This window comes from Salmo trutta, chromosome 10 (assembly GCF_901001165.1).
Source record: "Salmo trutta chromosome 10, fSalTru1.1, whole genome shotgun sequence".
In the NCBI taxonomy this organism is placed as follows: Eukaryota; Metazoa; Chordata; class Actinopteri; order Salmoniformes; family Salmonidae; genus Salmo; species Salmo trutta.
In genome coordinates, this window is record NC_042966.1 from 15,364,592 (window position 1) to 15,386,126 (window position 21,535).

Sequence of the window (21,535 nt, forward strand, 5' to 3'; positions counted from 1 at the left end):
TTTCCTCCTGCTCGGTGTGCGCCAAGTGTAAGGCTCCTAGGCACCTGCCCAGAGGTAAGCTACACCCCTTACCCGTTCCACAGCGGCCTTGGTCGCACCTGTCTGTGGATTTTCTGACTGATCTTCCACTCTCACAGGGTAACACCGTGATCCTCTTCGTTGTGGATCGTTTCTCTAAGTCCTGTCGTCTCCTCCCTCTGCCCGGTCTCCCTACGGCCCTACAGAATGCAGAGGCCTTGTTTACACACGTCTTCCGGCACTACGGGGTGCCTGAGGATATAGTGTCTGATCGGGGTCCCCAGTTCACGTCTAGGGTCTGGAAGGCGTTCATGGAATGTCTGGGGTCTCGATCAGCCTTACTTCAGGGTTTCACCCCGAGAGTAATGGGCAGGTGGAGAGAGTGAACCAGGATGTGGGCAGGTTTCTGCAGTCCTATTGCCAGGACCGGCTGGGGGAGTGGGCGGAGTTCGTGCCCTGGGCTGAGATGGCACAGAACTCGCTTCGCAACTCCTCCACTAACCTCTCTCCCTTCCAGTGCGTACTGGGGTACCAGCCGGTTCTGGCGCCTTGGCATCAGAGTCAGACCGAGGTTCCTGCGGTGGAGGACTGGAACCTCGGAGCACGAGCCACATAGGTTTTGTATTGAATTCAATGTAAGCAGAGGAGGAAGGAAAATAGCTGCCCTCCGGCTATACCGTGGTGCTACCCTAGAAGGTGCTATTGAGACTTCTGTTATAATCAGGTATTTGGTGACGTGAATATATTTAGTATAGTTTTATCTAAAAAGGCTAACTTTTTAAATGTAATTTTCTGAAATTCACTGAGTAGGATGGTCCTCACCTTCCTCCTCAGAGGAGCCTTCACTGGTTAGCGCCATGCCGCATTAGTTAGCCAGTTTCAAGCCGTCTCATGGACCAGAAGCGGTGGAACCAATAGCAGGGCAGTATGGGAGGGGTCTGACTTTGATAGGGTGATTATGTGACGGTGATGCCGGACTCGTTGTAGACCTTGAACACCTTCTCGATGGCGTTGACGTACGCAGCCGTCCGCAGGTCCAGACCCAGGTTGTACTTACTGGCCTTACGCATGATTTGCTGCAGGGGGACAAAACACACAAACACTAGTTAGATACCAGTTACACTGGCAAAACCAGTCACACACACTGACACAAACATACACATGGTGGTGTGATTGAGAGGTTTCACAGGCCAGGGTGGGGGCATTGTCACAGTCTGTCTCATAGAGAACATATGATTCAATTCTAGGATCTGACTCATCGGCACTAACCTCACAAACACACGCAGACACACACACACACACACACACACACACACACACACGCAGACACACACACACGCAGACACACACATGTGTACGCACGCTCACACTCTTACCCTGGCAGATCTCTCCAAGGTGTAGGCCAGCCCAGAGTGAACAATGATATTCTCAGAAGCACCTGGAGTGGAGAGAGGAAGGAAATATGTGTTATCAAACTGCCAACACACTACATAATTTCCACACCACATAAGTTGTGTGTGTGTGTGTGTGTGTGTGTGTGTGTGTGTGTGTGTGTGTGTGTGTGTGTGTGTGTGTGTGCTCACAGCGACTCTGGCCTGGAAGTCAGCGGTTGGGACAACGGGGATTGGTCCTCCCTGCTTTCCAAACTTCCTCTCCAAACTCTCCTGAACGGACACTGAGGGAGATGAAGAGAGTGGGGATAGAGAAATAAATAGTTAGATGGCAATGTAGCAATGTAACCTGATCATTGGCAACCATCGTATTTTCAAATATATCCAGTCGATCAACATTCATCCCTGAAGTTTAATCTGTGTTCACTCACACATTTCAGATTAGTATCGTTTTCTTTTATTCAAAACCTGAACGTCAGAAAGGCTTATCTTTCTATCTGGCACGTCACCTTAAATTAACCTACTGTATATATGGGAGTGACCAGCGGAAATATCACCAGTTACACTTCTTTCGCGGTCATCTTTTCAGTTGTCCTTACAACTCTGAAAACACGGAGACAATTTCCAAGAGAGGACACAGTACTGTATCTCCTGCTACACCAAGGTTGTTAAAGGAAGAGGAAAAGGCTTCAGAACTGAACGAACACAGATCTTCTACAGACAGACGAGATCAGAAAGCGGACACATAGCTCCAGAGTGAGTACAGATTAAAGACTTCCAACATTAGTCAAGGAAAGATAGGGCCCTGCTCCTAATATTTAACCGGGGCTATTTTTTAAAGAGAATATGTTCTTAATGAGTGACCTAGATAATAAATACATTAACATTCATCTTTATTACAGGTGGTAGTAAACAAACAGTCAAAGGAAATCTAGTTGCCACATCTAGAAATGGCAGAGGCAGAACAACTGAACAATTTGCCCCCCCTCATCCCCTACCCTGAGGGGATGACAGATGAAAAAAAAAAGAAAGAATTTAAAAAAAGATTTTTGCATAAAAATCCAGAGACTTTATATCGTGATGAAAAAAAAAAGGCTCCGTGCAACCTCATTTTCTACACAGCAAATTGTCCTACATGGGAAGAGGAAATACTGAAACACTATCCTGAGGGACAACAGTGGGAAAGAAGATCTAAGGAATATTTCAAACAACTGAAAACAGATGCAGGCACTATAAATGTGTATTATACTACTGGGACAATCATGGTGCAGGATAATAGTGAGATTTTAAAGATATTCCCAAATGATTTCCCAGCCCTGTGCGAGAGAGTGAGAAAGAGTGTCATGAAGACAGAGCATGTCGAGGCGAGTGAGCCTGTCGAGGAGAAAATGGCAAAGCTAGGCATTGGGGAGAAGGAGGAGGAAAGAGGAGAGCAGAGGAAAAGAGAGAGCGAGGACATAAAACAGGAAGACATAAAGGGGGAAATAAAGGAAGAGGTGGGAGGAGGTAAGGGGTAGCACTGAACATTCCAGGGCAGATCAGAAGAGAAACATTATTTTACAGGATGTAAAATTTGATGAACAATTATGCTATAGCCTGCTGTTCCTCTCACCTTATTATTTTAATGTTGTATCTTCTACCTTTTAATGTTTGTGTTTTTAATTGAGCTTGTATGAAAAATGCATTCATAAGTGCTCACAATCATCATTATCTTGCTTTGGTTATAGTTTAGCACTTTCCCAATGATAAAGGCGCTTAAAGCAAAAGGTGGTGGTCCCTGTGAATTTCCCCAGCAATATGTGTTATATTTTGTTTCAAAATGTGTGCTCTAAAATGTATCAAGATTGTTGAAATGCAATTCTAATAAAGTTTGATTTAAAAAGTGTCAGGAGTCAGGACGTACTATATATACAGTACCCTGCCCCGATGTTCAGAACTCAGACCTACCTACCTACCTAACTACAGGTTATGGAACATTTGCTCTTTTAGTATTTCTGCAGTATGTTTCCTCAAGGAGAAGGCTTCCCACTTCTATGTCAAAGATAATGCAACAAAAACACTTTCGTAAATACTACAGTAATTTCCCCAAAACGACAACAGTAAAAACTACGGTATACCACAGTCCACAAAAACACTACAGTAATTAATATAGTGTATATATACACACACTACTCTTTTTTACACAGTATTTATACTATAGTATACTGCAGTAAATACTACAGTATTCACTGTAGTGTTTCTGCAGACTCCAGTCCACAAAAACACTACAGTAAAATGGAGAACAGAGAAAAATGAGTGTCCCCCTGCCTGAGAGGTGAGTCCCTGGATTACTCTTTTTCCAGTCGCTAGTGAAAGTCTACACACACCTTGCACAGTCTGCACATTTTGCTGCCTTATTAAGGAATTATCTGTGTAGGTCACACTACTTCTCAAAAGCGCATCGACTGTTTTTCCAAACAGTGAGTGTAGAAGGGGCACTGGCACTCTGGATCAGATCAAATCAAATTGTCGTTGTCACGTGCCGAAAAAACAGACTTTAGAGTGAAATGCTTACCTACAAGCCAGGAAACCATTTGATTAAAGAGTGACAGTCCCTAAAAAGCAAGTAACTCATTGAAAACAGCTTATGTGGCATCGATATGAGTCAGAAACATTTTGACTACAAAGGGGCCTCCTGAGTGGCGCAGTGGTGTAAGGCACTGCATCGCAGTGCTATAGGTGTCACTACAAACCTGGGTTCGATCCTGGGCTGTCACAGCCGGCCATGACCGGGAGACCCATGAGGCAGCGCACAATTGGCCCAGCGTCGTCTAGGTTAGGTGAGGATTTGGCCGGCCTAAATGTTCTTCTCTCATCGCACTCTAGCGACTCTTTGTGGCGGGCACATGCACACTGACTGGGGTTGCCAGTTGTACGGTGTTTCCTCTGACACATTGGTGTGGCTTGGCAGGGTTTGGGATTAGGTTAGCAGTGTGTTTTAAGATTAAGGTTAGGTTTAAAATCACATTATAAAAACTCTCTGGGATAGGCAACCCGCTAGCGGGACACCTGTCGACAACTTCCTGTGAAATTGTAGGGCGCGCAATTCAAATAAATAATCATAAACATTATGGATATTAAACATTTTGGTACATACAAGTATCTTATATCGGTTAAATTCTTGTTAAAAACGTACTTTTTGAAAATCTTCCTGTTTGCAATCCAAAAGGGTCCCAGCTACAACATGCATGGTCATTTTGTTAGATAAAATCCTTCTTTATATCCCAAAAACTCAGTTTAGTTGGCGCCATCGATTTGAGTAATCCACTCGTTCAACATGCAGACAAAGGAATCCAAAAAGCTACCGCTAAACTTTGTTAAAACAAGTCAAACTATGTTTCTATTTAAGCCTCAGGTACCCTAAAATGTAACTAAACTATAATATTTCATACAGAAAGAAGTATGTTCAATAGAAAAGTAAAATTAGCAAGTGCGCATCCTCTTCATCGTGCTCCCACAGACTGATTTCCAACTGTTACTCCCGGTTCCAAAACTCCAAATTCTTCCTCGTTTGGGAAGAAACAAGACTGAAACCTTGAACAAAGACTGTTGACATCTAGTGGAAGCCATAGAAATTGCAATCTGGGAGCCGGATTTAACATCGTCCCTATATGTTGAAATGGAAGAGCATGGGATCTCAAAACCCCCCAAAATTCTGGTTGGTTTTTCTTTGGATTTTCTCCTACCATATCAATTGTGTTATAGTCTCATGCATTTTTTAAAACATTTCTACAAACTTACTAACAGGCAGTTTACTTTGGGCATGTCAGTCAGACAGGAAGTGGAGAAAATAGGGGCCTAGCCCTAATCAAGAAGAGAAATTGTAGAAATAGGCAGGCTTTATGACTTTCTGGCTGTGGTAACTAGTGACAACCTAGAATTAGCTTGACCCTAGTTACTGCCCTGATTACACAGAGAGTTTCATCAACAATGGTAATGTATGTTATACCCGGTTTGATAAACTAGTAGGTTAATTACACAGCCTAACAGATACAAGTAGTAGTCATTTTGGTTGTAAAGTGCATTATCAAAAAGCTTTGTCCTTTCTTTATAACAAAATGCAATTCACCACTTGGCTGTCTATTCTATCACCCTGTCACAGGCCCACCCAGTCAACACCACCTCATAAGATGAGGAAGTATATTGCTTACAAGGATTGCCTGCTGCAGCTGTTCGAGAGATGTCCAGTTTGCAGCCAAACATGCAACATAGAGAAGACCAGCAAGTGAACCCTCAGCATCAGACATGCCCTCTCTGTGAGCATTCCTATAAATGGAACATGGAGAACACTTGAATCAGGTTGGTGACATTTGACCTGGTCAAAGGTCAAAACAGTTTCGAGTTTTGTTCCAATTTACCTTCATAATCTAGCCTGGTCTAACTACGTTTCTCATTTTATTTCACTTCACATATCATGATATCTGAAGTGAAATAGAAAGGTGAATGCATAGATGTTATGTGAATTTCGTTATCAATGTTCATAAACTTCAATTAATCTACTCAGTCTGCAACCCAGAGTTTGTAAGATTCTGGTTGAATGAAACAGACAAGAGTCCCAGTTTACAATAGTCCAAATGTTTATTCACGAGGGTACTCTGAAGTTCATTATACAAAGACATCTTTTTGGTCTAAACTCCACTCGCCGTGTTTGGAGGAAGAAGAAGGATGAGTACAACCCCAAGAACATCATCCCAACCGTGAAGCATGGAGGTGGAAACATCATTCTTTGGGGATGCTTTTCTGCAAAGAGGACAGGATGACTGCACCGTATTGAGGGGAGGATGGATGGGGCCATGTATCACGGGATCTTGGCCAACAACCTCCTTCCCTCAGTAACAGCATTGAAGATGGGTCGTGGCTGGGTCTTCCAGCATGACAACGACCCGAAACACACAGCCAGGGCAACTAAGGAGTGGCTCCGTAAGAAGCATCTCAAGATCCTGGAGTGGCCTAGCCAGTCTCCAGACCTGAACCCAATAGAACATCTTTGGAGGGAGCTGAAAGTCCGTATTGCCTAGCGACAGCCCCAAAACCTGAAGGATCTGGAGAAGGTCTGTATGGAGGAGTGGGCCAAAATCCCTGCTGCAGTGTGTGCAAACCTGGTCAAGAACTACAGGAAACGTATGATAATTGTAATCTGTAATTGCAAACGAAGGTTTCTGTACCAAATATTAAGTTCTGCTTTTCTGATGAATCAAATACTTATGTCATGCAATAAAATGCAAATTAATTACTTAAAAATCATACAATGTGATTTTCTGGATTTTTGTTTTAGATTCCGTCTCTCACAGTTGAAGTGTACCTATGATAAAAATTACAGACCTCCACATGCTTTGTAAGTAGGAAAACCTGCAAAATTGGCAGTGTATCAAATACTTGTTCTCCCCACTGTACATCCACACAAACCGTAGGTTTGTATCTCTCCCCAGAGTTCTCCCCACTGTTTATCCCTACCCAGCGCTGTCCGTTCCATTCCCCCGAGATTAGAGAAACCTTGAGAAATACTCCCTGTCCTATCTCAGAGTTCTAGCCAGGTCGAGTCAAACACAGTGTAATTGTTCTCGGTATTTTCTTCGGCACACACATACACAGGGAGACCGGAGGACACAGAGGAGCGGCACATGAATCCCACTCCCATACTCCCCGCCTCCTGCCTGGTGGCGCCGGTAGTGTGGGAGCAGGACACGGACATTGAACAGACATTACTTGCAGAAACCGCTCCCGTCCTGTGTCCCGCTGGGCGTCTGTACGTCTCGTCTGCTGTTCGTGACCGGTTGATCTATTGAGCCCGCACGTCACCCTCCTCTGGTCCTCCTGGGATCGGTCGGACAGTGCACTGTTTGAGCGGGAGGTACTGGTGGCCTACCTTGGCTAAGGACTTGAGAGTTTATGTTTCCTCCTGCTCGGTGTGCGCCAAGTGTAAGGCTCCTAGGCACCTGCCCAGAGGTAAGCTACACCCCTTACCCGTTCCACAGCGGCCTTGGTCGCACCTGTCTGTGGATTTTCTGACTGATCTTCCACTCTCACAGGGTAACACCGTGATCCTCTTCGTTGTGGATCGTTTCTCTAAGTCCTGTCGTCTCCTCCCTCTGCCCGGTCTCCCTACGGCCCTACAGAATGCAGAGGCCTTGTTTACACACGTCTTCCGGCACTACGGGGTGCCTGAGGATATAGTGTCTGATCGGGGTCCCCAGTTCACGTCTAGGGTCTGGAAGGCGTTCATGGAATGTCTGGGGTCTCGATCAGCCTTACTTCAGGGTTTCACCCCGAGAGTAATGGGCAGGTGGAGAGAGTGAACCAGGATGTGGGCAGGTTTCTGCAGTCCTATTGCCAGGACCGGCTGGGGGAGTGGGCGGAGTTCGTGCCCTGGGCTGAGATGGCACAGAACTCGCTTCGCAACTCCTCCACTAACCTCTCTCCCTTCCAGTGCGTACTGGGGTACCAGCCGGTTCTGGCGCCTTGGCATCAGAGTCAGACCGAGGTTCCTGCGGTGGAGGACTGGAACCTCGGAGCACGAGCCACATAGGTTTTGTATTGAATTCAATGTAAGCAGAGGAGGAAGGAAAATAGCTGCCCTCCGGCTATACCGTGGTGCTACCCTAGAAGGTGCTATTGAGACTTCTGTTATAATCAGGTATTTGGTGACGTGAATATATTTAGTATAGTTTTATCTAAAAAGGCTAACTTTTTAAATGTAATTTTCTGAAATTCACTGAGTAGGATGGTCCTCACCTTCCTCCTCAGAGGAGCCTTCACTGGTTAGCGCCATGCCGCATTAGTTAGCCAGTTTCAAGCCGTCTCATGGACCAGAAGCGGTGGAACCAATAGCAGGGCAGTATGGGAGGGGTCTGACTTTGATAGGGTGATTATGTGACGGTGATGCCGGACTCGTTGTAGACCTTGAACACCTTCTCGATGGCGTTGACGTACGCAGCCGTCCGCAGGTCCAGACCCAGGTTGTACTTACTGGCCTTACGCATGATTTGCTGCAGGGGGACAAAACACACAAACACTAGTTAGATACCAGTTACACTGGCAAAACCAGTCACACACACTGACACAAACATACACATGGTGGTGTGATTGAGAGGTTTCACAGGCCAGGGTGGGGGCATTGTCACAGTCTGTCTCATAGAGAACATATGATTCAATTCTAGGATCTGACTCATCGGCACTAACCTCACAAACACACACACACACACACACACACACGCAGACACACACACACGCAGACACACACATGTGTACGCACGCTCACACTCTTACCCTGGCAGATCTCTCCAAGGTGTAGGCCAGCCCAGAGTGAACAATGATATTCTCAGAAGCACCTGGAGTGGAGAGAGGAAGGAAATATGTGTTATCAAACTGCCAACACACTACATAATTTCCACACCACATAAGTTGTGTGTGTGTGTGTGTGTGTGTGTGTGTGTGTGTGTGTGTGTGTGTGTGTGTGTGTGTGCTCACAGCGACTCTGGCCTGGAAGTCAGCGGTTGGGACAACGGGGATTGGTCCTCCCTGCTTTCCAAACTTCCTCTCCAAACTCTCCTGAACGGACACTGAGGGAGATGAAGAGAGTGGGGATAGAGAAATAAATAGTTAGATGGCAATGTAGCAATGTAACCTGATCATTGGCAACCATCGTATTTTCAAATATATCCAGTCGATCAACATTCATCCCTGAAGTTTAATCTGTGTTCACTCACACATTTCAGATTAGTATCGTTTTCTTTTATTCAAAACCTGAACGTCAGAAAGGCTTATCTTTCTATCTGGCACGTCACCTTAAATTAACCTACTGTATATATGGGGGTGACCAGCGGAAATATCACCAGTTACACTTCTTTCGCGGTCATCTTTTCAGTTGTCCTTACAACTCTGAAAACACGGAGACAATTTCCAAGAGAGGACACAGTACTGTATCTCCTGCTACACCAAGGTTGTTAAAGGAAGAGGAAAAGGCTTCAGAACTGAACGAACACAGATCTTCTACAGACAGACGAGATCAGAAAGCGGACACATAGCTCCAGAGTGAGTACAGATTAAAGACTTCCAACATTAGTCAAGGAAAGATAGGGCCCTGCTCCTAATATTTAACCGGGGCTATTTTTTAAAGAGAATATGTTCTTAATGAGTGACCTAGATAATAAATACATTAACATTCATCTTTATTACAGGTGGTAGTAAACAAACAGTCAAAGGAAATCTAGTTGCCGCACCTAAAAATGGCAGAGGCAGAACAACTGAACAATTTGCCCCCCCTCATCCCCTACCCTGAGGGGATGACAGATGAAAAAAAAAAGAAAGAATTTAAAAAAAGAATTTTGCATAAAAATCCAGAGACTTTATATCGTGATGAAAAAAAAAAGGCTCCGTGCAACCTCATTTTCTACACAGCAAATTGTCCTACATGGGAAGAGGAAATACTGAAACACTATCCTGAGGGAAAACAGTGGGGAGAAATTCAAGATGGCAAACAACTGAAAACGAAGGCAGGCACTATAAATGTGTATTATACTACTGGGACAATCATGGTGCAGGATAATAGTGAGATTTTAAAGATATTCCCAAATGATTTCCCAGCCCTGCGCGAGAGAGTGAGAAAGAGTGTCGAGAAGACAGAGCATGTTGAGGAGAGTGAGACTGTCGAGGAGAAAATGGCAGCGCTAGACATTGGGAAGAAGGAGGAGTAAAGAGGAGAGCAGAGGAAAAGAGAGAGCGAGGACATAAAACAGGAAGACATAAAGGGGGAAATAAAGGAAGAGGTGGGAGGAGGTAAGGGGTAGCACTGAACATTCCAGGGCAGATCAGAAGAGAAACATTATTTTACAGGATGTAAAATTTGATGAACAATTATGCTATAGCCTGCTGTTCCTCTCACCTTATTATTTTAATGTTGTATCTTCTACCTTTTAATGTTTGTGTTTTTAATTGAGCTTGTATGAAAAATGCATTCATAAGTGCTCACAATCATCATTATCTTGCTTTGGTTATAGTTTAGCACTTTCCCAATGATAAAGGCGCTTAAAGCAAAAGGTGGTGGTCCCTGTGAATTTCCCCAGCAATATGTGTTATATTTTGTTTCAAAATGTGTGCTCTAAAATGTATCAAGATTGTTGAAATGCAATTCTAATAAAGTTTGATTTAAAAAGTGTCAGGAGTCAGGACGTACTATATATACAGTACCCTGCCCCGATGTTCAGAACTCAGACCTACCTACCTACCTAACTACAGGTTATGGAACATTTGCTCTTTTAGTATTTCTGCAGTATGTTTCCTCAAGGAGAAGGCTTCCCACTTCTATGTCAAAGATAATGCAACAAAAACACTTTCGTAAATACTACAGTAATTTCCCCAAAACGACAACAGTAAAAACTACGGTATACCACAGTCCACAAAAACACTACAGTAATTAATATAGTGTATATATACACACACTACTCTTTTTTACACAGTATTTATACTATAGTATACTGCAGTAAATACTACAGTATTCACTGTAGTGTTTCTGCAGACTCCAGTCCACAAAAACACTACAGTAAAATGGAGAACAGAGAAAAATGAGTGTCCCCCTGCCTGAGAGGTGAGTCCCTGGATTACTCTTTTTCCAGTCGCTAGTGAAAGTCTACACACACCTTGCACAGTCTGCACATTTTGCTGCCTTATTAAGGAATTATCTGTGTAGGTCACACTACTTCTCAAAAGCGCATCGACTGTTTTTCCAAACAGTGAGTGTAGAAGGGGCACTGGCACTCTGGATCAGATCAAATCAAATTGTCGTTGTCACGTGCCGAAAAAACAGACTTTAGAGTGAAATGCTTACCTACAAGCCAGGAAACCATTTGATTAAAGAGTGACAGTCCCTAAAAAGCAAGTAACTCATTGAAAACAGCTTATGTGGCATCGATATGAGTCAGAAACATTTTGACTACAAAGGGGCCTCCTGAGTGGCGCAGTGGTGTAAGGCACTGCATCGCAGTGCTATAGGTGTCACTACAAACCTGGGTTCGATCCTGGGCTGTCACAGCCGGCCATGACCGGGAGACCCATGAGGCAGCGCACAATTGGCCCAGCATCGTCTGGGTTAGGTGAGGATTTGGCCGGCCTAAATGTTCTTCTCTCATCGCACTCTAGCGACTCTTTGTGGCGGGCACATGCACACTGACTGGGGTTGCCAGTTATATGGTGTTTCCTCTGACACATTGGTGTGGCTTGGCAGGGTTTGGGATTAGGTTAGCAGTGTGTTTTAAGATTAAGGTTAGGTTTAAAATCACATTATAAAACCTCTCTGGGATAGGCAACCCGCTAGCGGGACACCTGTCGACAACTTCCTGTGAAATTGTAGGGCGCGCAATTCAAATAAATAATCATAAACATTATGGATATTAAACATTTTGGTACATACAAGTATCTTATATCGGTTAAATTCTTGTTAAAAACGTACTTTTTGAAAATCTTCCTGTTTGCAATCCAAAAGGGTCCCAGCTACAACATGCATGGTCATTTTGTTAGATAAAATCCTTCTTTATATCCCAAAAACTCAGTTTAGTTGGCGCCATCGATTTGAGTAATCCACTCGTTCAACATGCAGACAAAGGAATCCAAAAAGCTACCGCTAAACTTTGTTAAAACAAGTCAAACTATGTTTCTATTTAAGCCTCAGGTACCCTAAAATGTAACTAAACTATAATATTTCATACAGAAAGAAGTATGTTCAATAGAAAAGTAAAATTAGCAAGTGCGCATCCTCTTCATCGTGCTCCCACAGACTGATTTCCAACTGTTACTCCCGGTTCCAAAACTCCAAATTCTTCCTCGTTTGGGAAGAAACAAGACTGAAACCTTGAACAAAGACTGTTGACATCTAGTGGAAGCCATAGAAATTGCAATCTGGGAGCCGGATTTAACATCGTCCCTATATGTTGAAATGGAAGAGCATGGGATCTCAAAACCCCCCAAAATTCTGGTTGGTTTTTCTTTGGATTTTCTCCTACCATATCAATTGTGTTATAGTCTCATGCATTTTTTAAAACATTTCTACAAACTTACTAACAGGCAGTTTACTTTGGGCATGTCAGTCAGACAGGAAGTGGAGAAAATAGGGGCCTAGCCCTAATCAAGAAGAGAAATTGTAGAAATAGGCAGGCTTTATGACTTTCTGGCTGTGGTAACTAGTGACAACCTAGAATTAGCTTGACCCTAGTTACTGCCCTGATTACACAGAGAGTTTCATCAACAATGGTAATGTATGTTATACCCGGTTTGATAAACTAGTAGGTTAATTACACAGCCTAACAGATACAAGTAGTAGTCATTTTGGTTGTAAAGTGCATTATCAAAAAGCTTTGTCCTTTCTTTATAACAAAATGCAATTCACCACTTGGCTGTCTATTCTATCACCCTGTCACAGGCCCACCCAGTCAACACCACCTCATAAGATGAGGAAGTATATTGCTTACAAGGATTGCCTGCTGCAGCTGTTCGAGAGATGTCCAGTTTGCAGCCAAACATGCAACATAGAGAAGACCAGCAAGTGAACCCTCAGCATCAGACATGCCCTCTCTGTGAGCATTCCTATAAATGGAACATGGAGAACACTTGAATCAGGTTGGTGACATTTGACCTGGTCAAAGGTCAAAACAGTTTCGAGTTTTGTTCCAATTTACCTTCATAATCTAGCCTGGTCTAACTACGTTTCTCATTTTATTTCACTTCACATATCATGATATCTGAAGTGAAATAGAAAGGTGAATGCATAGATGTTATGTGAATTTCGTTATCAATGTTCATAAACTTCAATTAATCTACTCAGTCTGCAACCCAGAGTTTGTAAGATTCTGGTTGAATGAAACAGACAAGAGTCCCAGTTTACAATAGTCCAAATGTTTATTCACGAGGGTACTCTGAAGTTCATTATACAAAGACATCTTTTTGGTCTAAACTCCACTCGCCGTGTTTGGAGGAAGAAGAAGGATGAGTACAACCCCAAGAACATCATCCCAACCGTGAAGCATGGAGGTGGAAACATCATTCTTTGGGGATGCTTTTCTGCAAAGAGGACAGGATGACTGCACCGTATTGAGGGGAGGATGGATGGGGCCATGTATCACGGGATCTTGGCCAACAACCTCCTTCCCTCAGTAACAGCATTGAAGATGGGTCGTGGCTGGGTCTTCCAGCATGACAACGACCCGAAACACACAGCCAGGGCAACTAAGGAGTGGCTCCGTAAGAAGCATCTCAAGATCCTGGAGTGGCCTAGCCAGTCTCCAGACCTGAACCCAATAGAACATCTTTGGAGGGAGCTGAAAGTCCGTATTGCCTAGCGACAGCCCCAAAACCTGAAGGATCTGGAGAAGGTCTGTATGGAGGAGTGGGCCAAAATCCCTGCTGCAGTGTGTGCAAACCTGGTCAAGAACTACAGGAAACGTATGATAATTGTAATCTGTAATTGCAAACGAAGGTTTCTGTACCAAATATTAAGTTCTGCTTTTCTGATGAATCAAATACTTATGTCATGCAATAAAATGCAAATTAATTACTTAAAAATCATACAATGTGATTTTCTGGATTTTTGTTTTAGATTCCGTCTCTCACAGTTGAAGTGTACCTATGATAAAAATTACAGACCTCCACATGCTTTGTAAGTAGGAAAACCTGCAAAATTGGCAGTGTATCAAATACTTGTTCTCCCCACTGTACATCCACACAAACCGTAGGTTTGTATCTCTCCCCAGAGTTCTCACCACTGTTTATCCCTACCCAGCGCTGTCCGTTCCATTCCCCCGAGATTAGAGAAACCTTGAGAAATACTCCCTGTCCTATCTCAGAGTTCTAGCCAGGTCGAGTCAAACACAGTGTAATTGTTCTCGGTATTTTCTTCGGCACACACATACACAGGGAGACCGGAGGACACAGAGGAGCGGCACATGAATCCCACTCCCATACTCCCCGCCTCCTGCCTGGTGGCGCCGGTAGTGTGGGAGCAGGACACGGACATTGAACAGACATTACTTGCAGAAACCGCTCCCGTCCTGTGTCCCGCTGGGCGTCTGTACGTCTCGTCTGCTGTTCGTGACCGGTTGATCTATTGAGCCCGCACGTCACCCTCCTCTGGTCCTCCTGGGATCGGTCGGACAGTGCACTGTTTGAGCGGGAGGTACTGGTGGCCTACCTTGGCTAAGGACTTGAGAGTTTATGTTTCCTCCTGCTCGGTGTGCGCCAAGTGTAAGGCTCCTAGGCACCTGCCCAGAGGTAAGCTACACCCCTTACCCGTTCCACAGCGGCCTTGGTCGCACCTGTCTGTGGATTTTCTGACTGATCTTCCACTCTCACAGGGTAACACCGTGATCCTCTTCGTTGTGGATCGTTTCTCTAAGTCCTGTCGTCTCCTCCCTCTGCCCGGTCTCCCTACGGCCCTACAGAATGCGGAGGCCTTGTTTACACACGTCTTCCGGCACTACGGGGTGCCTGAGGATATAGTGTCTGATCGGGGTCCCCAGTTCACGTCTAGGGTCTGGAAGGCGTTCATGGAATGTCTGGGGTCTCGATCAGCCTTACTTCAGGGTTTCACCCCGAGAGTAATGGGCAGGTGGAGAGAGTGAACCAGGATGTGGGCAGGTTTCTGCAGTCCTATTGCCAGGACCGGCTGGGGGAGTGGGCGGAGTTCGTGCCCTGGGCTGAGATGGCACAGAACTCGCTTCGCAACTCCTCCACTAACCTCTCTCCCTTCCAGTGCGTACTGGGGTACCAGCCGGTTCTGGCGCCTTGGCATCAGAGTCAGACCGAGGTTCCTGCGGTGGAGGACTGGAACCTCGGAGCACGAGCCACATAGGTTTTGTATTGAATTCAATGTAAGCAGAGGAGGAAGGAAAATAGCTGCCCTCCGGCTATACCGTGGTGCTACCCTAGAAGGTGCTATTGAGACTTCTGTTATAATCAGGTATTTGGTGACGTGAATATATTTAGTATAGTTTTATCTAAAAAGGCTAACTTTTTAAATGTAATTTTCTGAAATTCACTGAGTAGGATGGTCCTCACCTTCCTCCTCAGAGGAGCCTTCACTGGTTAGCGCCATGCCGCATTAGTTAGCCAGTTTCAAGCCGTCTCATGGACCAGAAGCGGTGGAACCAATAGCAGGGCAGTATGGGAGGGGTCTGACTTTGATAGGGTGATTATGTGACGGTGATGCCGGACTCGTTGTAGACCTTGAACACCTTCTCGATGGCGTTGACGTACGCAGCCGTCCGCAGGTCCAGACCCAGGTTGTACTTACTGGCCTTACGCATGATTTGCTGCAGGGGGACAAAACACACAAACACTAGTTAGATACCAGTTACACTGGCAAAACCAGTCACACACACTGACACAAACATACACATGGTGGTGTGATTGAGAGGTTTCACAGGCCAGGGTGGGGGCATTGTCACAGTCTGTCTCATAGAGAACATATGATTCAATTCTAGGATCTGACTCATCGGCACTAACCTCACAAACACACGCAGACACACACACACACACACACACACACACACACACACACGCAGACACACACACACGCAGACACACACATGTGTACGCACGCTCACACTCTTACCCTGGCAGATCTCTCCAAGGTGTAGGCCAGCCCAGAGTGAACAATGATATTCTCAGAAGCACCTGGAGTGGAGAGAGGAAGGAAATATGTGTTATCAAACTGCCAACACACTACATAATTTCCACACCTCATAGGTTGTGTGTGTGTGTGTGTGTGTGTGTGTGTGTGTGTGTGTGTGTGTGTGTACTCACAGCGACTCTGGCCTGGAAGTCAGCGGTGGGAACAACAGGGATCGGTCCTCCCTGCTTTCCAAACTTCCTCTCCAAACTCTCCTGAACGGACACTGAGGGAGATGAAGAGAGTGGGGATAGAGAAATAAATAGTTAGATGGCAATGTAGCAATGTAACCTGATCATTGGCAACCATCGTATTTTCAAATATATCCAGTCGATCAACATTCATCCCTGAAGTTTAATCTGTGTTCACTCACACATTTCAGATTAGTATCGTTTTCTTTTATTCAAAACCTGAACGTCAGAAAGGCGTATCTTTCTATCTGGCACGTCACCTTAAATTAACCTACTGTATATATGGGAGTGACCAGCGGAAATATCACCAGTTACACTTCTTTCGCGGTCATCTTTTCAGTTGTCCTTACAACTCTGAAAACACGGAGACAATTTCCAAGAGAGGACACAGTACTGTATCTCCTGCTACACCAAGGTTGTTAAAGGAAGAGGAAAAGGCTTCAGAACTGAACGAACACAGATCTTCTACAGACAGACGAGATCAGAAAGCGGACACATAGCTCCAGAGTGAGTACAGATTAAAGACTTCCAACATTAGTCAAGGAAAGATAGGGCCCTGCTCCTAATATTTAACCGGGGCTATTTTTTAAAGAGAATATGTTCTTAATGAGTGACCTAGATAATAAATACATTAACATTCATCTTTATTACAGGTGGTAGTAAACAAACAGTCAAAGGAAATCTAGTTGCCGCACCTAAAAATGGCAGAGGCAGAACAACTGAACAATTTGCCCCCCCTCATCCCCTACCCTGAGGGGATGACAGATGAAAAAAAAAGAAAGAATTTAAAAAAAGAATTTTGCATAAAAATCCAGAGACTTTATATCGTGATGAAAAAAAAAAGGCTCCGTGCAACCTCATTTTCTACACAGCAAATTGTCCTACATGGGAAGAGGAAATACTGAAACACTATCCTGAGGGAAAACAGTGGGGAGAAATTCAAGATGGCAAACAACTGAAAACGAAGGCAGGCACTATAAATGTGTATTATACTACTGGGACAATCATGGTGCAGGATAATAGTGAGATTTTAAAGATATTCCCAAATGATTTCCCAGCCCTGCGCGAGAGAGTGAGAAAGAGTGTCGAGAAGACAGAGCATGTTGAGGAGAGTGAGACTGTCGAGGAGAAAATGGCAAAGCTAGGCATTGGGGAGAAGGAGGAGGAAAGAGGAGAGCAGAGGAAAAGAGAGAGCGAGGACATAAAACAGGAAGACATAAAGGGGGAAATAAAGGAAGAGGTGGGAGGAGGTAAGGGGTAGCACTGAACATTCCAGGGCAGATCAGAAGAGAAACATTATTTTACAGGATGTAAAATTTGATGAACAATTATGCTATAGCCTGCTGTTCCTCTCACCTTATTATTTTAATGTTGTATCTTCTACCTTTTAATGTTTGTGTTTTTAATTGAGCTTGTATGAAAAATGCATTCATAAGTGCTCACAATCATCATTATCTTGCTTTGGTTATAGTTTAGCACTTTCCCAATGATAAAGGCGCTTAAAGCAAAAGGTGGTGGTCCCTGTGAATTTCCCCAGCAATATGTGTTATATTTTGTTTCAAAATGTGTGCTCTAAAATGTATCAAGATTGTTGAAATGCAATTCTAATAAAGTTTGATTTAAAAAGTGTCAGGAGTCAGGACGTACTATATATACAGTACCCTGCCCCGATGTTCAGAACTCAGACCTACCTACCTACCTAACTACAGGTTATGGAACATTTGCTCTTTTAGTATTTCTGCAGTATGTTTCCTCAAGGAGAAGGCTTCCCACTTCTATGTCAAAGATAATGCAACAAAAACACTTTCGTAAATACTACAGTAATTTCCCCAAAACGACAACAGTAAAAACTACGGTATACCACAGTCCACAAAAACACTACAGTAATTAATATAGTGTATATATACACACACTACTCTTTTTTACACAGTATTTATACTATAGTATACTGCAGTAAATACTACAGTATTCACTGTAGTGTTTCTGCAGACTCCAGTCCACAAAAACACTACAGTAAAATGGAGAACAGAGAAAAATGAGTGTCCCCCTGCCTGAGAGGTGAGTCCCTGGATTACTCTTTTTCCAGTCGCTAGTGAAAGTCTACACACACCTTGCACAGTCTGCACATTTTGCTGCCTTATTAAGGAATTATCTGTGTAGGTCACACTACTTCTCAAAAGCGCATCGACTGTTTTTCCAAACAGTGAGTGTAGAAGGGGCACTGGCACTCTGGATCAGATCAAATCAAATTGTCGTTGTCACGTGCCGAAAAAACAGACTTTAGAGTGAAATGCTTACCTACAAGCCAGGAAACCATTTGATTAAAGAGTGACAGTCCCTAAAAAGCAAGTAACTCATTGAAAACAGCTTATGTGGCATCGATATGAGTCAGAAACATTTTGACTACAAAGGGGCCTCCTGAGTGGCGCAGTGGTGTAAGGCACTGCATCGCAGTGCTATAGGTGTCACTACAAACCTGGGTTCGATCCTGGGCTGTCACAGCCGGCCATGACCGGGAGACCCATGAGGCAGCGCACAATTGGCCCAGCATCGTCTGGGTTAGGTGAGGATTTGGCCGGCCTAAATGTTCTTCTCTCATCGCACTCTAGCGACTCTTTGTGGCGGGCACATGCACACTGACTGGGGTTGCCAGTTATATGGTGTTTCCTCTGACACATTGGTGTGGCTTGGCAGGGTTTGGGATTAGGTTAGCAGTGTGTTTTAAGATTAAGGTTAGGTTTAAAATCACATTATAAAACCTCTCTGGGATAGGCAACCCGCTAGCGGGACACCTGTCGACAACTTCCTGTGAAATTGTAGGGCGCGCAATTCAAATAAATAATCATAAACATTATGGATATTAAACATTTTGGTACATACAAGTATCTTATATCGGTTAAATTCTTGTTAAAAACGTACTTTTTGAAAATCTTCCTGTTTGCAATCCAAAAGGGTCCCAGCTACAACATGCATGGTCATTTTGTTAAATAAAATCCTTCTTTATATCCCAAAAACTCAGTTTAGTTGGCGCCATCGATTTGAGTAATCCACTCGTTCAACATGCAGACAAAGGAATCCAAAAAGCTACCGCTAAACTTTGTTAAAACAAGTCAAACTATGTTTCTATTTAAGCCTCAGGTACCCTAAAATGTAACTAAACTATAATATTTCATACAGAAAGAAGTATGTTCAATAGAAAAGTAAAATTAGCAAGTGCGCATCCTCTTCATCGTGCTCCCACAGACTGATTTCCAACTGTTACTCCCGGTTCCAAAACTCCAAATTCTTCCTCGTTTGGGAAGAAACAAGACTGAAACCTTGAACAAAGACTGTTGACATCTAGTGGAAGCCATAGAAATTGCAATCTGGGAGCCGGATTTAACATCGTCCCTATATGTTGAAATGGAAGAGCATGGGATCTCAAAACCCCCCAAAATTCTGGTTGGTTTTTCTTTGGATTTTCTCCTACCATATCAATTGTGTTATAGTCTCATGCATTTTTTAAAACATTTCTACAAACTTACTAACAGGCAGTTTACTTTGGGCATGTCAGTCAGACAGGAAGTGGAGAAAATAGGGGCCTAGCCCTAATCAAGAAGAGAAATTGTAGAAATAGGCAGGCTTTATGACTTTCTGGCTGTGGTAACTAGTGACAACCTAGAATTAGCTTGACCCTAGTTACTGCCCTGATTACACAGAGAGTTTCATCAACAATGGTAATGTATGTTATACCCGGTTTGATAAACTAGTAGGTTAATTACACAGCCTAACAGATACAAGTAGTAGTCATTTTGGTTGTAAAGTGCATTATCAAAAAGCTTTGTCCTTTCTTTATAACAAAATGCAATTCACCACTTGGCTGTCTATTCTATCACCCTGTCACAGGCCCACCCAGTCAACACCACCTCATAAGATGAGGAAGTATATTGCTTACAAGGATTGCCTGCTGCAGCTGTTCGAGAGATGTCCAGTTTGCAGCCAAACATGCAACATAGAGAAGACCAGCAAGTGAACCCTCAGCATCAGACATGCCCTCTCTGTGAGCATTCCTATAAATGGAACATGGAGAACACTTGAATCAGGTTGGTGACATTTGACCTGGTCAAAGGTCAAAACAGTTTCGAGTTTTGTTCCAATTTACCTTCATAATCTAGCCTGGTCTAACTACGTTTCTCATTTTATTTCACTTCACATATCATGATATCTGAAGTGAAATAGAAAGGTGAATGCATAGATGTTATGTGAATTTCGTTATCAATGTTCATAAACTTCAATTAATCTACTCAGTCTGCAACCCAGAGTTTGTAAGATTCTGGTTGAATGAAACAGACAAGAGTCCCAGTTTACAATAGTCCAAATGTTTATTCACGAGGGTACTCTGAAGTTCATTATACAAAGACATCTTTTTGGTCTAAACTCCACTCGCCGTGTTTGGAGGAAGAAGAAGGATGAGTACAACCCCAAGAACATCATCCCAACCGTGAAGCATGGAGGTGGAAACATCATTCTTTGGGGATGCTTTTCTGCAAAGAGGACAGGATGACTGCACCGTATTGAGGGGAGGATGGATGGGGCCATGTATCACGGGATCTTGGCCAACAACCTCCTTCCCTCAGTAACAGCATTGAAGATGGGTCGTGGCTGGGTCTTCCAGCATGACAACGACCCGAAACACACAGCCAGGGCAACTAAGGAGTGGCTCCGTAAGAAGCATCTCAAGATCCTGGAGTGGCCTAGCCAGTCTCCAGACCTGAACCCAATAGAACATCTTTGGAGGGAGCTGAAAGTCCGTATTGCCTAGCGACAGCCCCAAAACCTGAAGGATCTGGAGAAGGTCTGTATGGAGGAGTGGGCCAAAATCCCTGCTGCAGTGTGTGCAAACCTGGTCAAGAACTACAGGAAACGTATGATAATTGTAATCTGTAATTGCAAACGAAGGTTTCTGTACCAAATATTAAGTTCTGCTTTTCTGATGAATCAAATACTTATGTCATGCAATAAAATGCAAATTAATTACTTAAAAATCATACAATGTGATTTTCTGGATTTTTGTTTTAGATTCCGTCTCTCACAGTTGAAGTGTACCTATGATAAAAATTACAGACCTCCACATGCTTTGTAAGTAGGAAAACCTGCAAAATTGGCAGTGTATCAAATACTTGTTCTCCCCACTGTACATCCACACAAACCGTAGGTTTGTATCTCTCCCCAGAGTTCTCACCACTGTTTATCCCTACCCAGCG

The 21,535-nt window shown here is 43.8% G+C and overlaps 4 long non-coding RNA genes across 4 annotated transcripts; 3 read left to right on the top strand and 1 right to left on the bottom strand.

The window, feature by feature from the left end:
* Positions 1 to 1,187: 1,187 nt before the first annotated feature.
* Positions 1,188 to 3,294, top strand: LOC115201203 (uncharacterized). The gene is made up of 2 exons (XR_003879702.1): positions 1,188 to 2,165; positions 2,312 to 3,294. It is a non-coding gene; the product is annotated as an uncharacterized LOC115201203 (long non-coding RNA).
* Positions 3,295 to 8,887: 5,593 nt separating this feature from the next.
* On the top strand, positions 8,888 to 10,602 carry LOC115201202 (uncharacterized). Its single transcript, XR_003879701.1, has 2 exons — positions 8,888 to 9,479; positions 9,626 to 10,602. It is a non-coding gene; the product is annotated as an uncharacterized LOC115201202 (long non-coding RNA).
* Positions 10,603 to 15,604: 5,002 nt separating this feature from the next.
* LOC115201204 (uncharacterized) lies at positions 15,605 to 16,403 on the bottom strand. Its single transcript, XR_003879703.1, has 3 exons — positions 16,236 to 16,403; positions 16,045 to 16,106; positions 15,605 to 15,742 (listed from the first exon to the last, which is right to left on the bottom strand). It is a non-coding gene; the product is annotated as an uncharacterized LOC115201204 (long non-coding RNA).
* A 168-nt stretch (positions 16,404 to 16,571) lies between these two features.
* On the top strand, positions 16,572 to 17,921 carry LOC115201199 (uncharacterized). The gene is made up of 2 exons (XR_003879698.1): positions 16,572 to 16,799; positions 16,946 to 17,921. It is a non-coding gene; the product is annotated as an uncharacterized LOC115201199 (long non-coding RNA).
* The last annotated feature ends 3,614 nt before the right edge of the window (positions 17,922 to 21,535 follow it).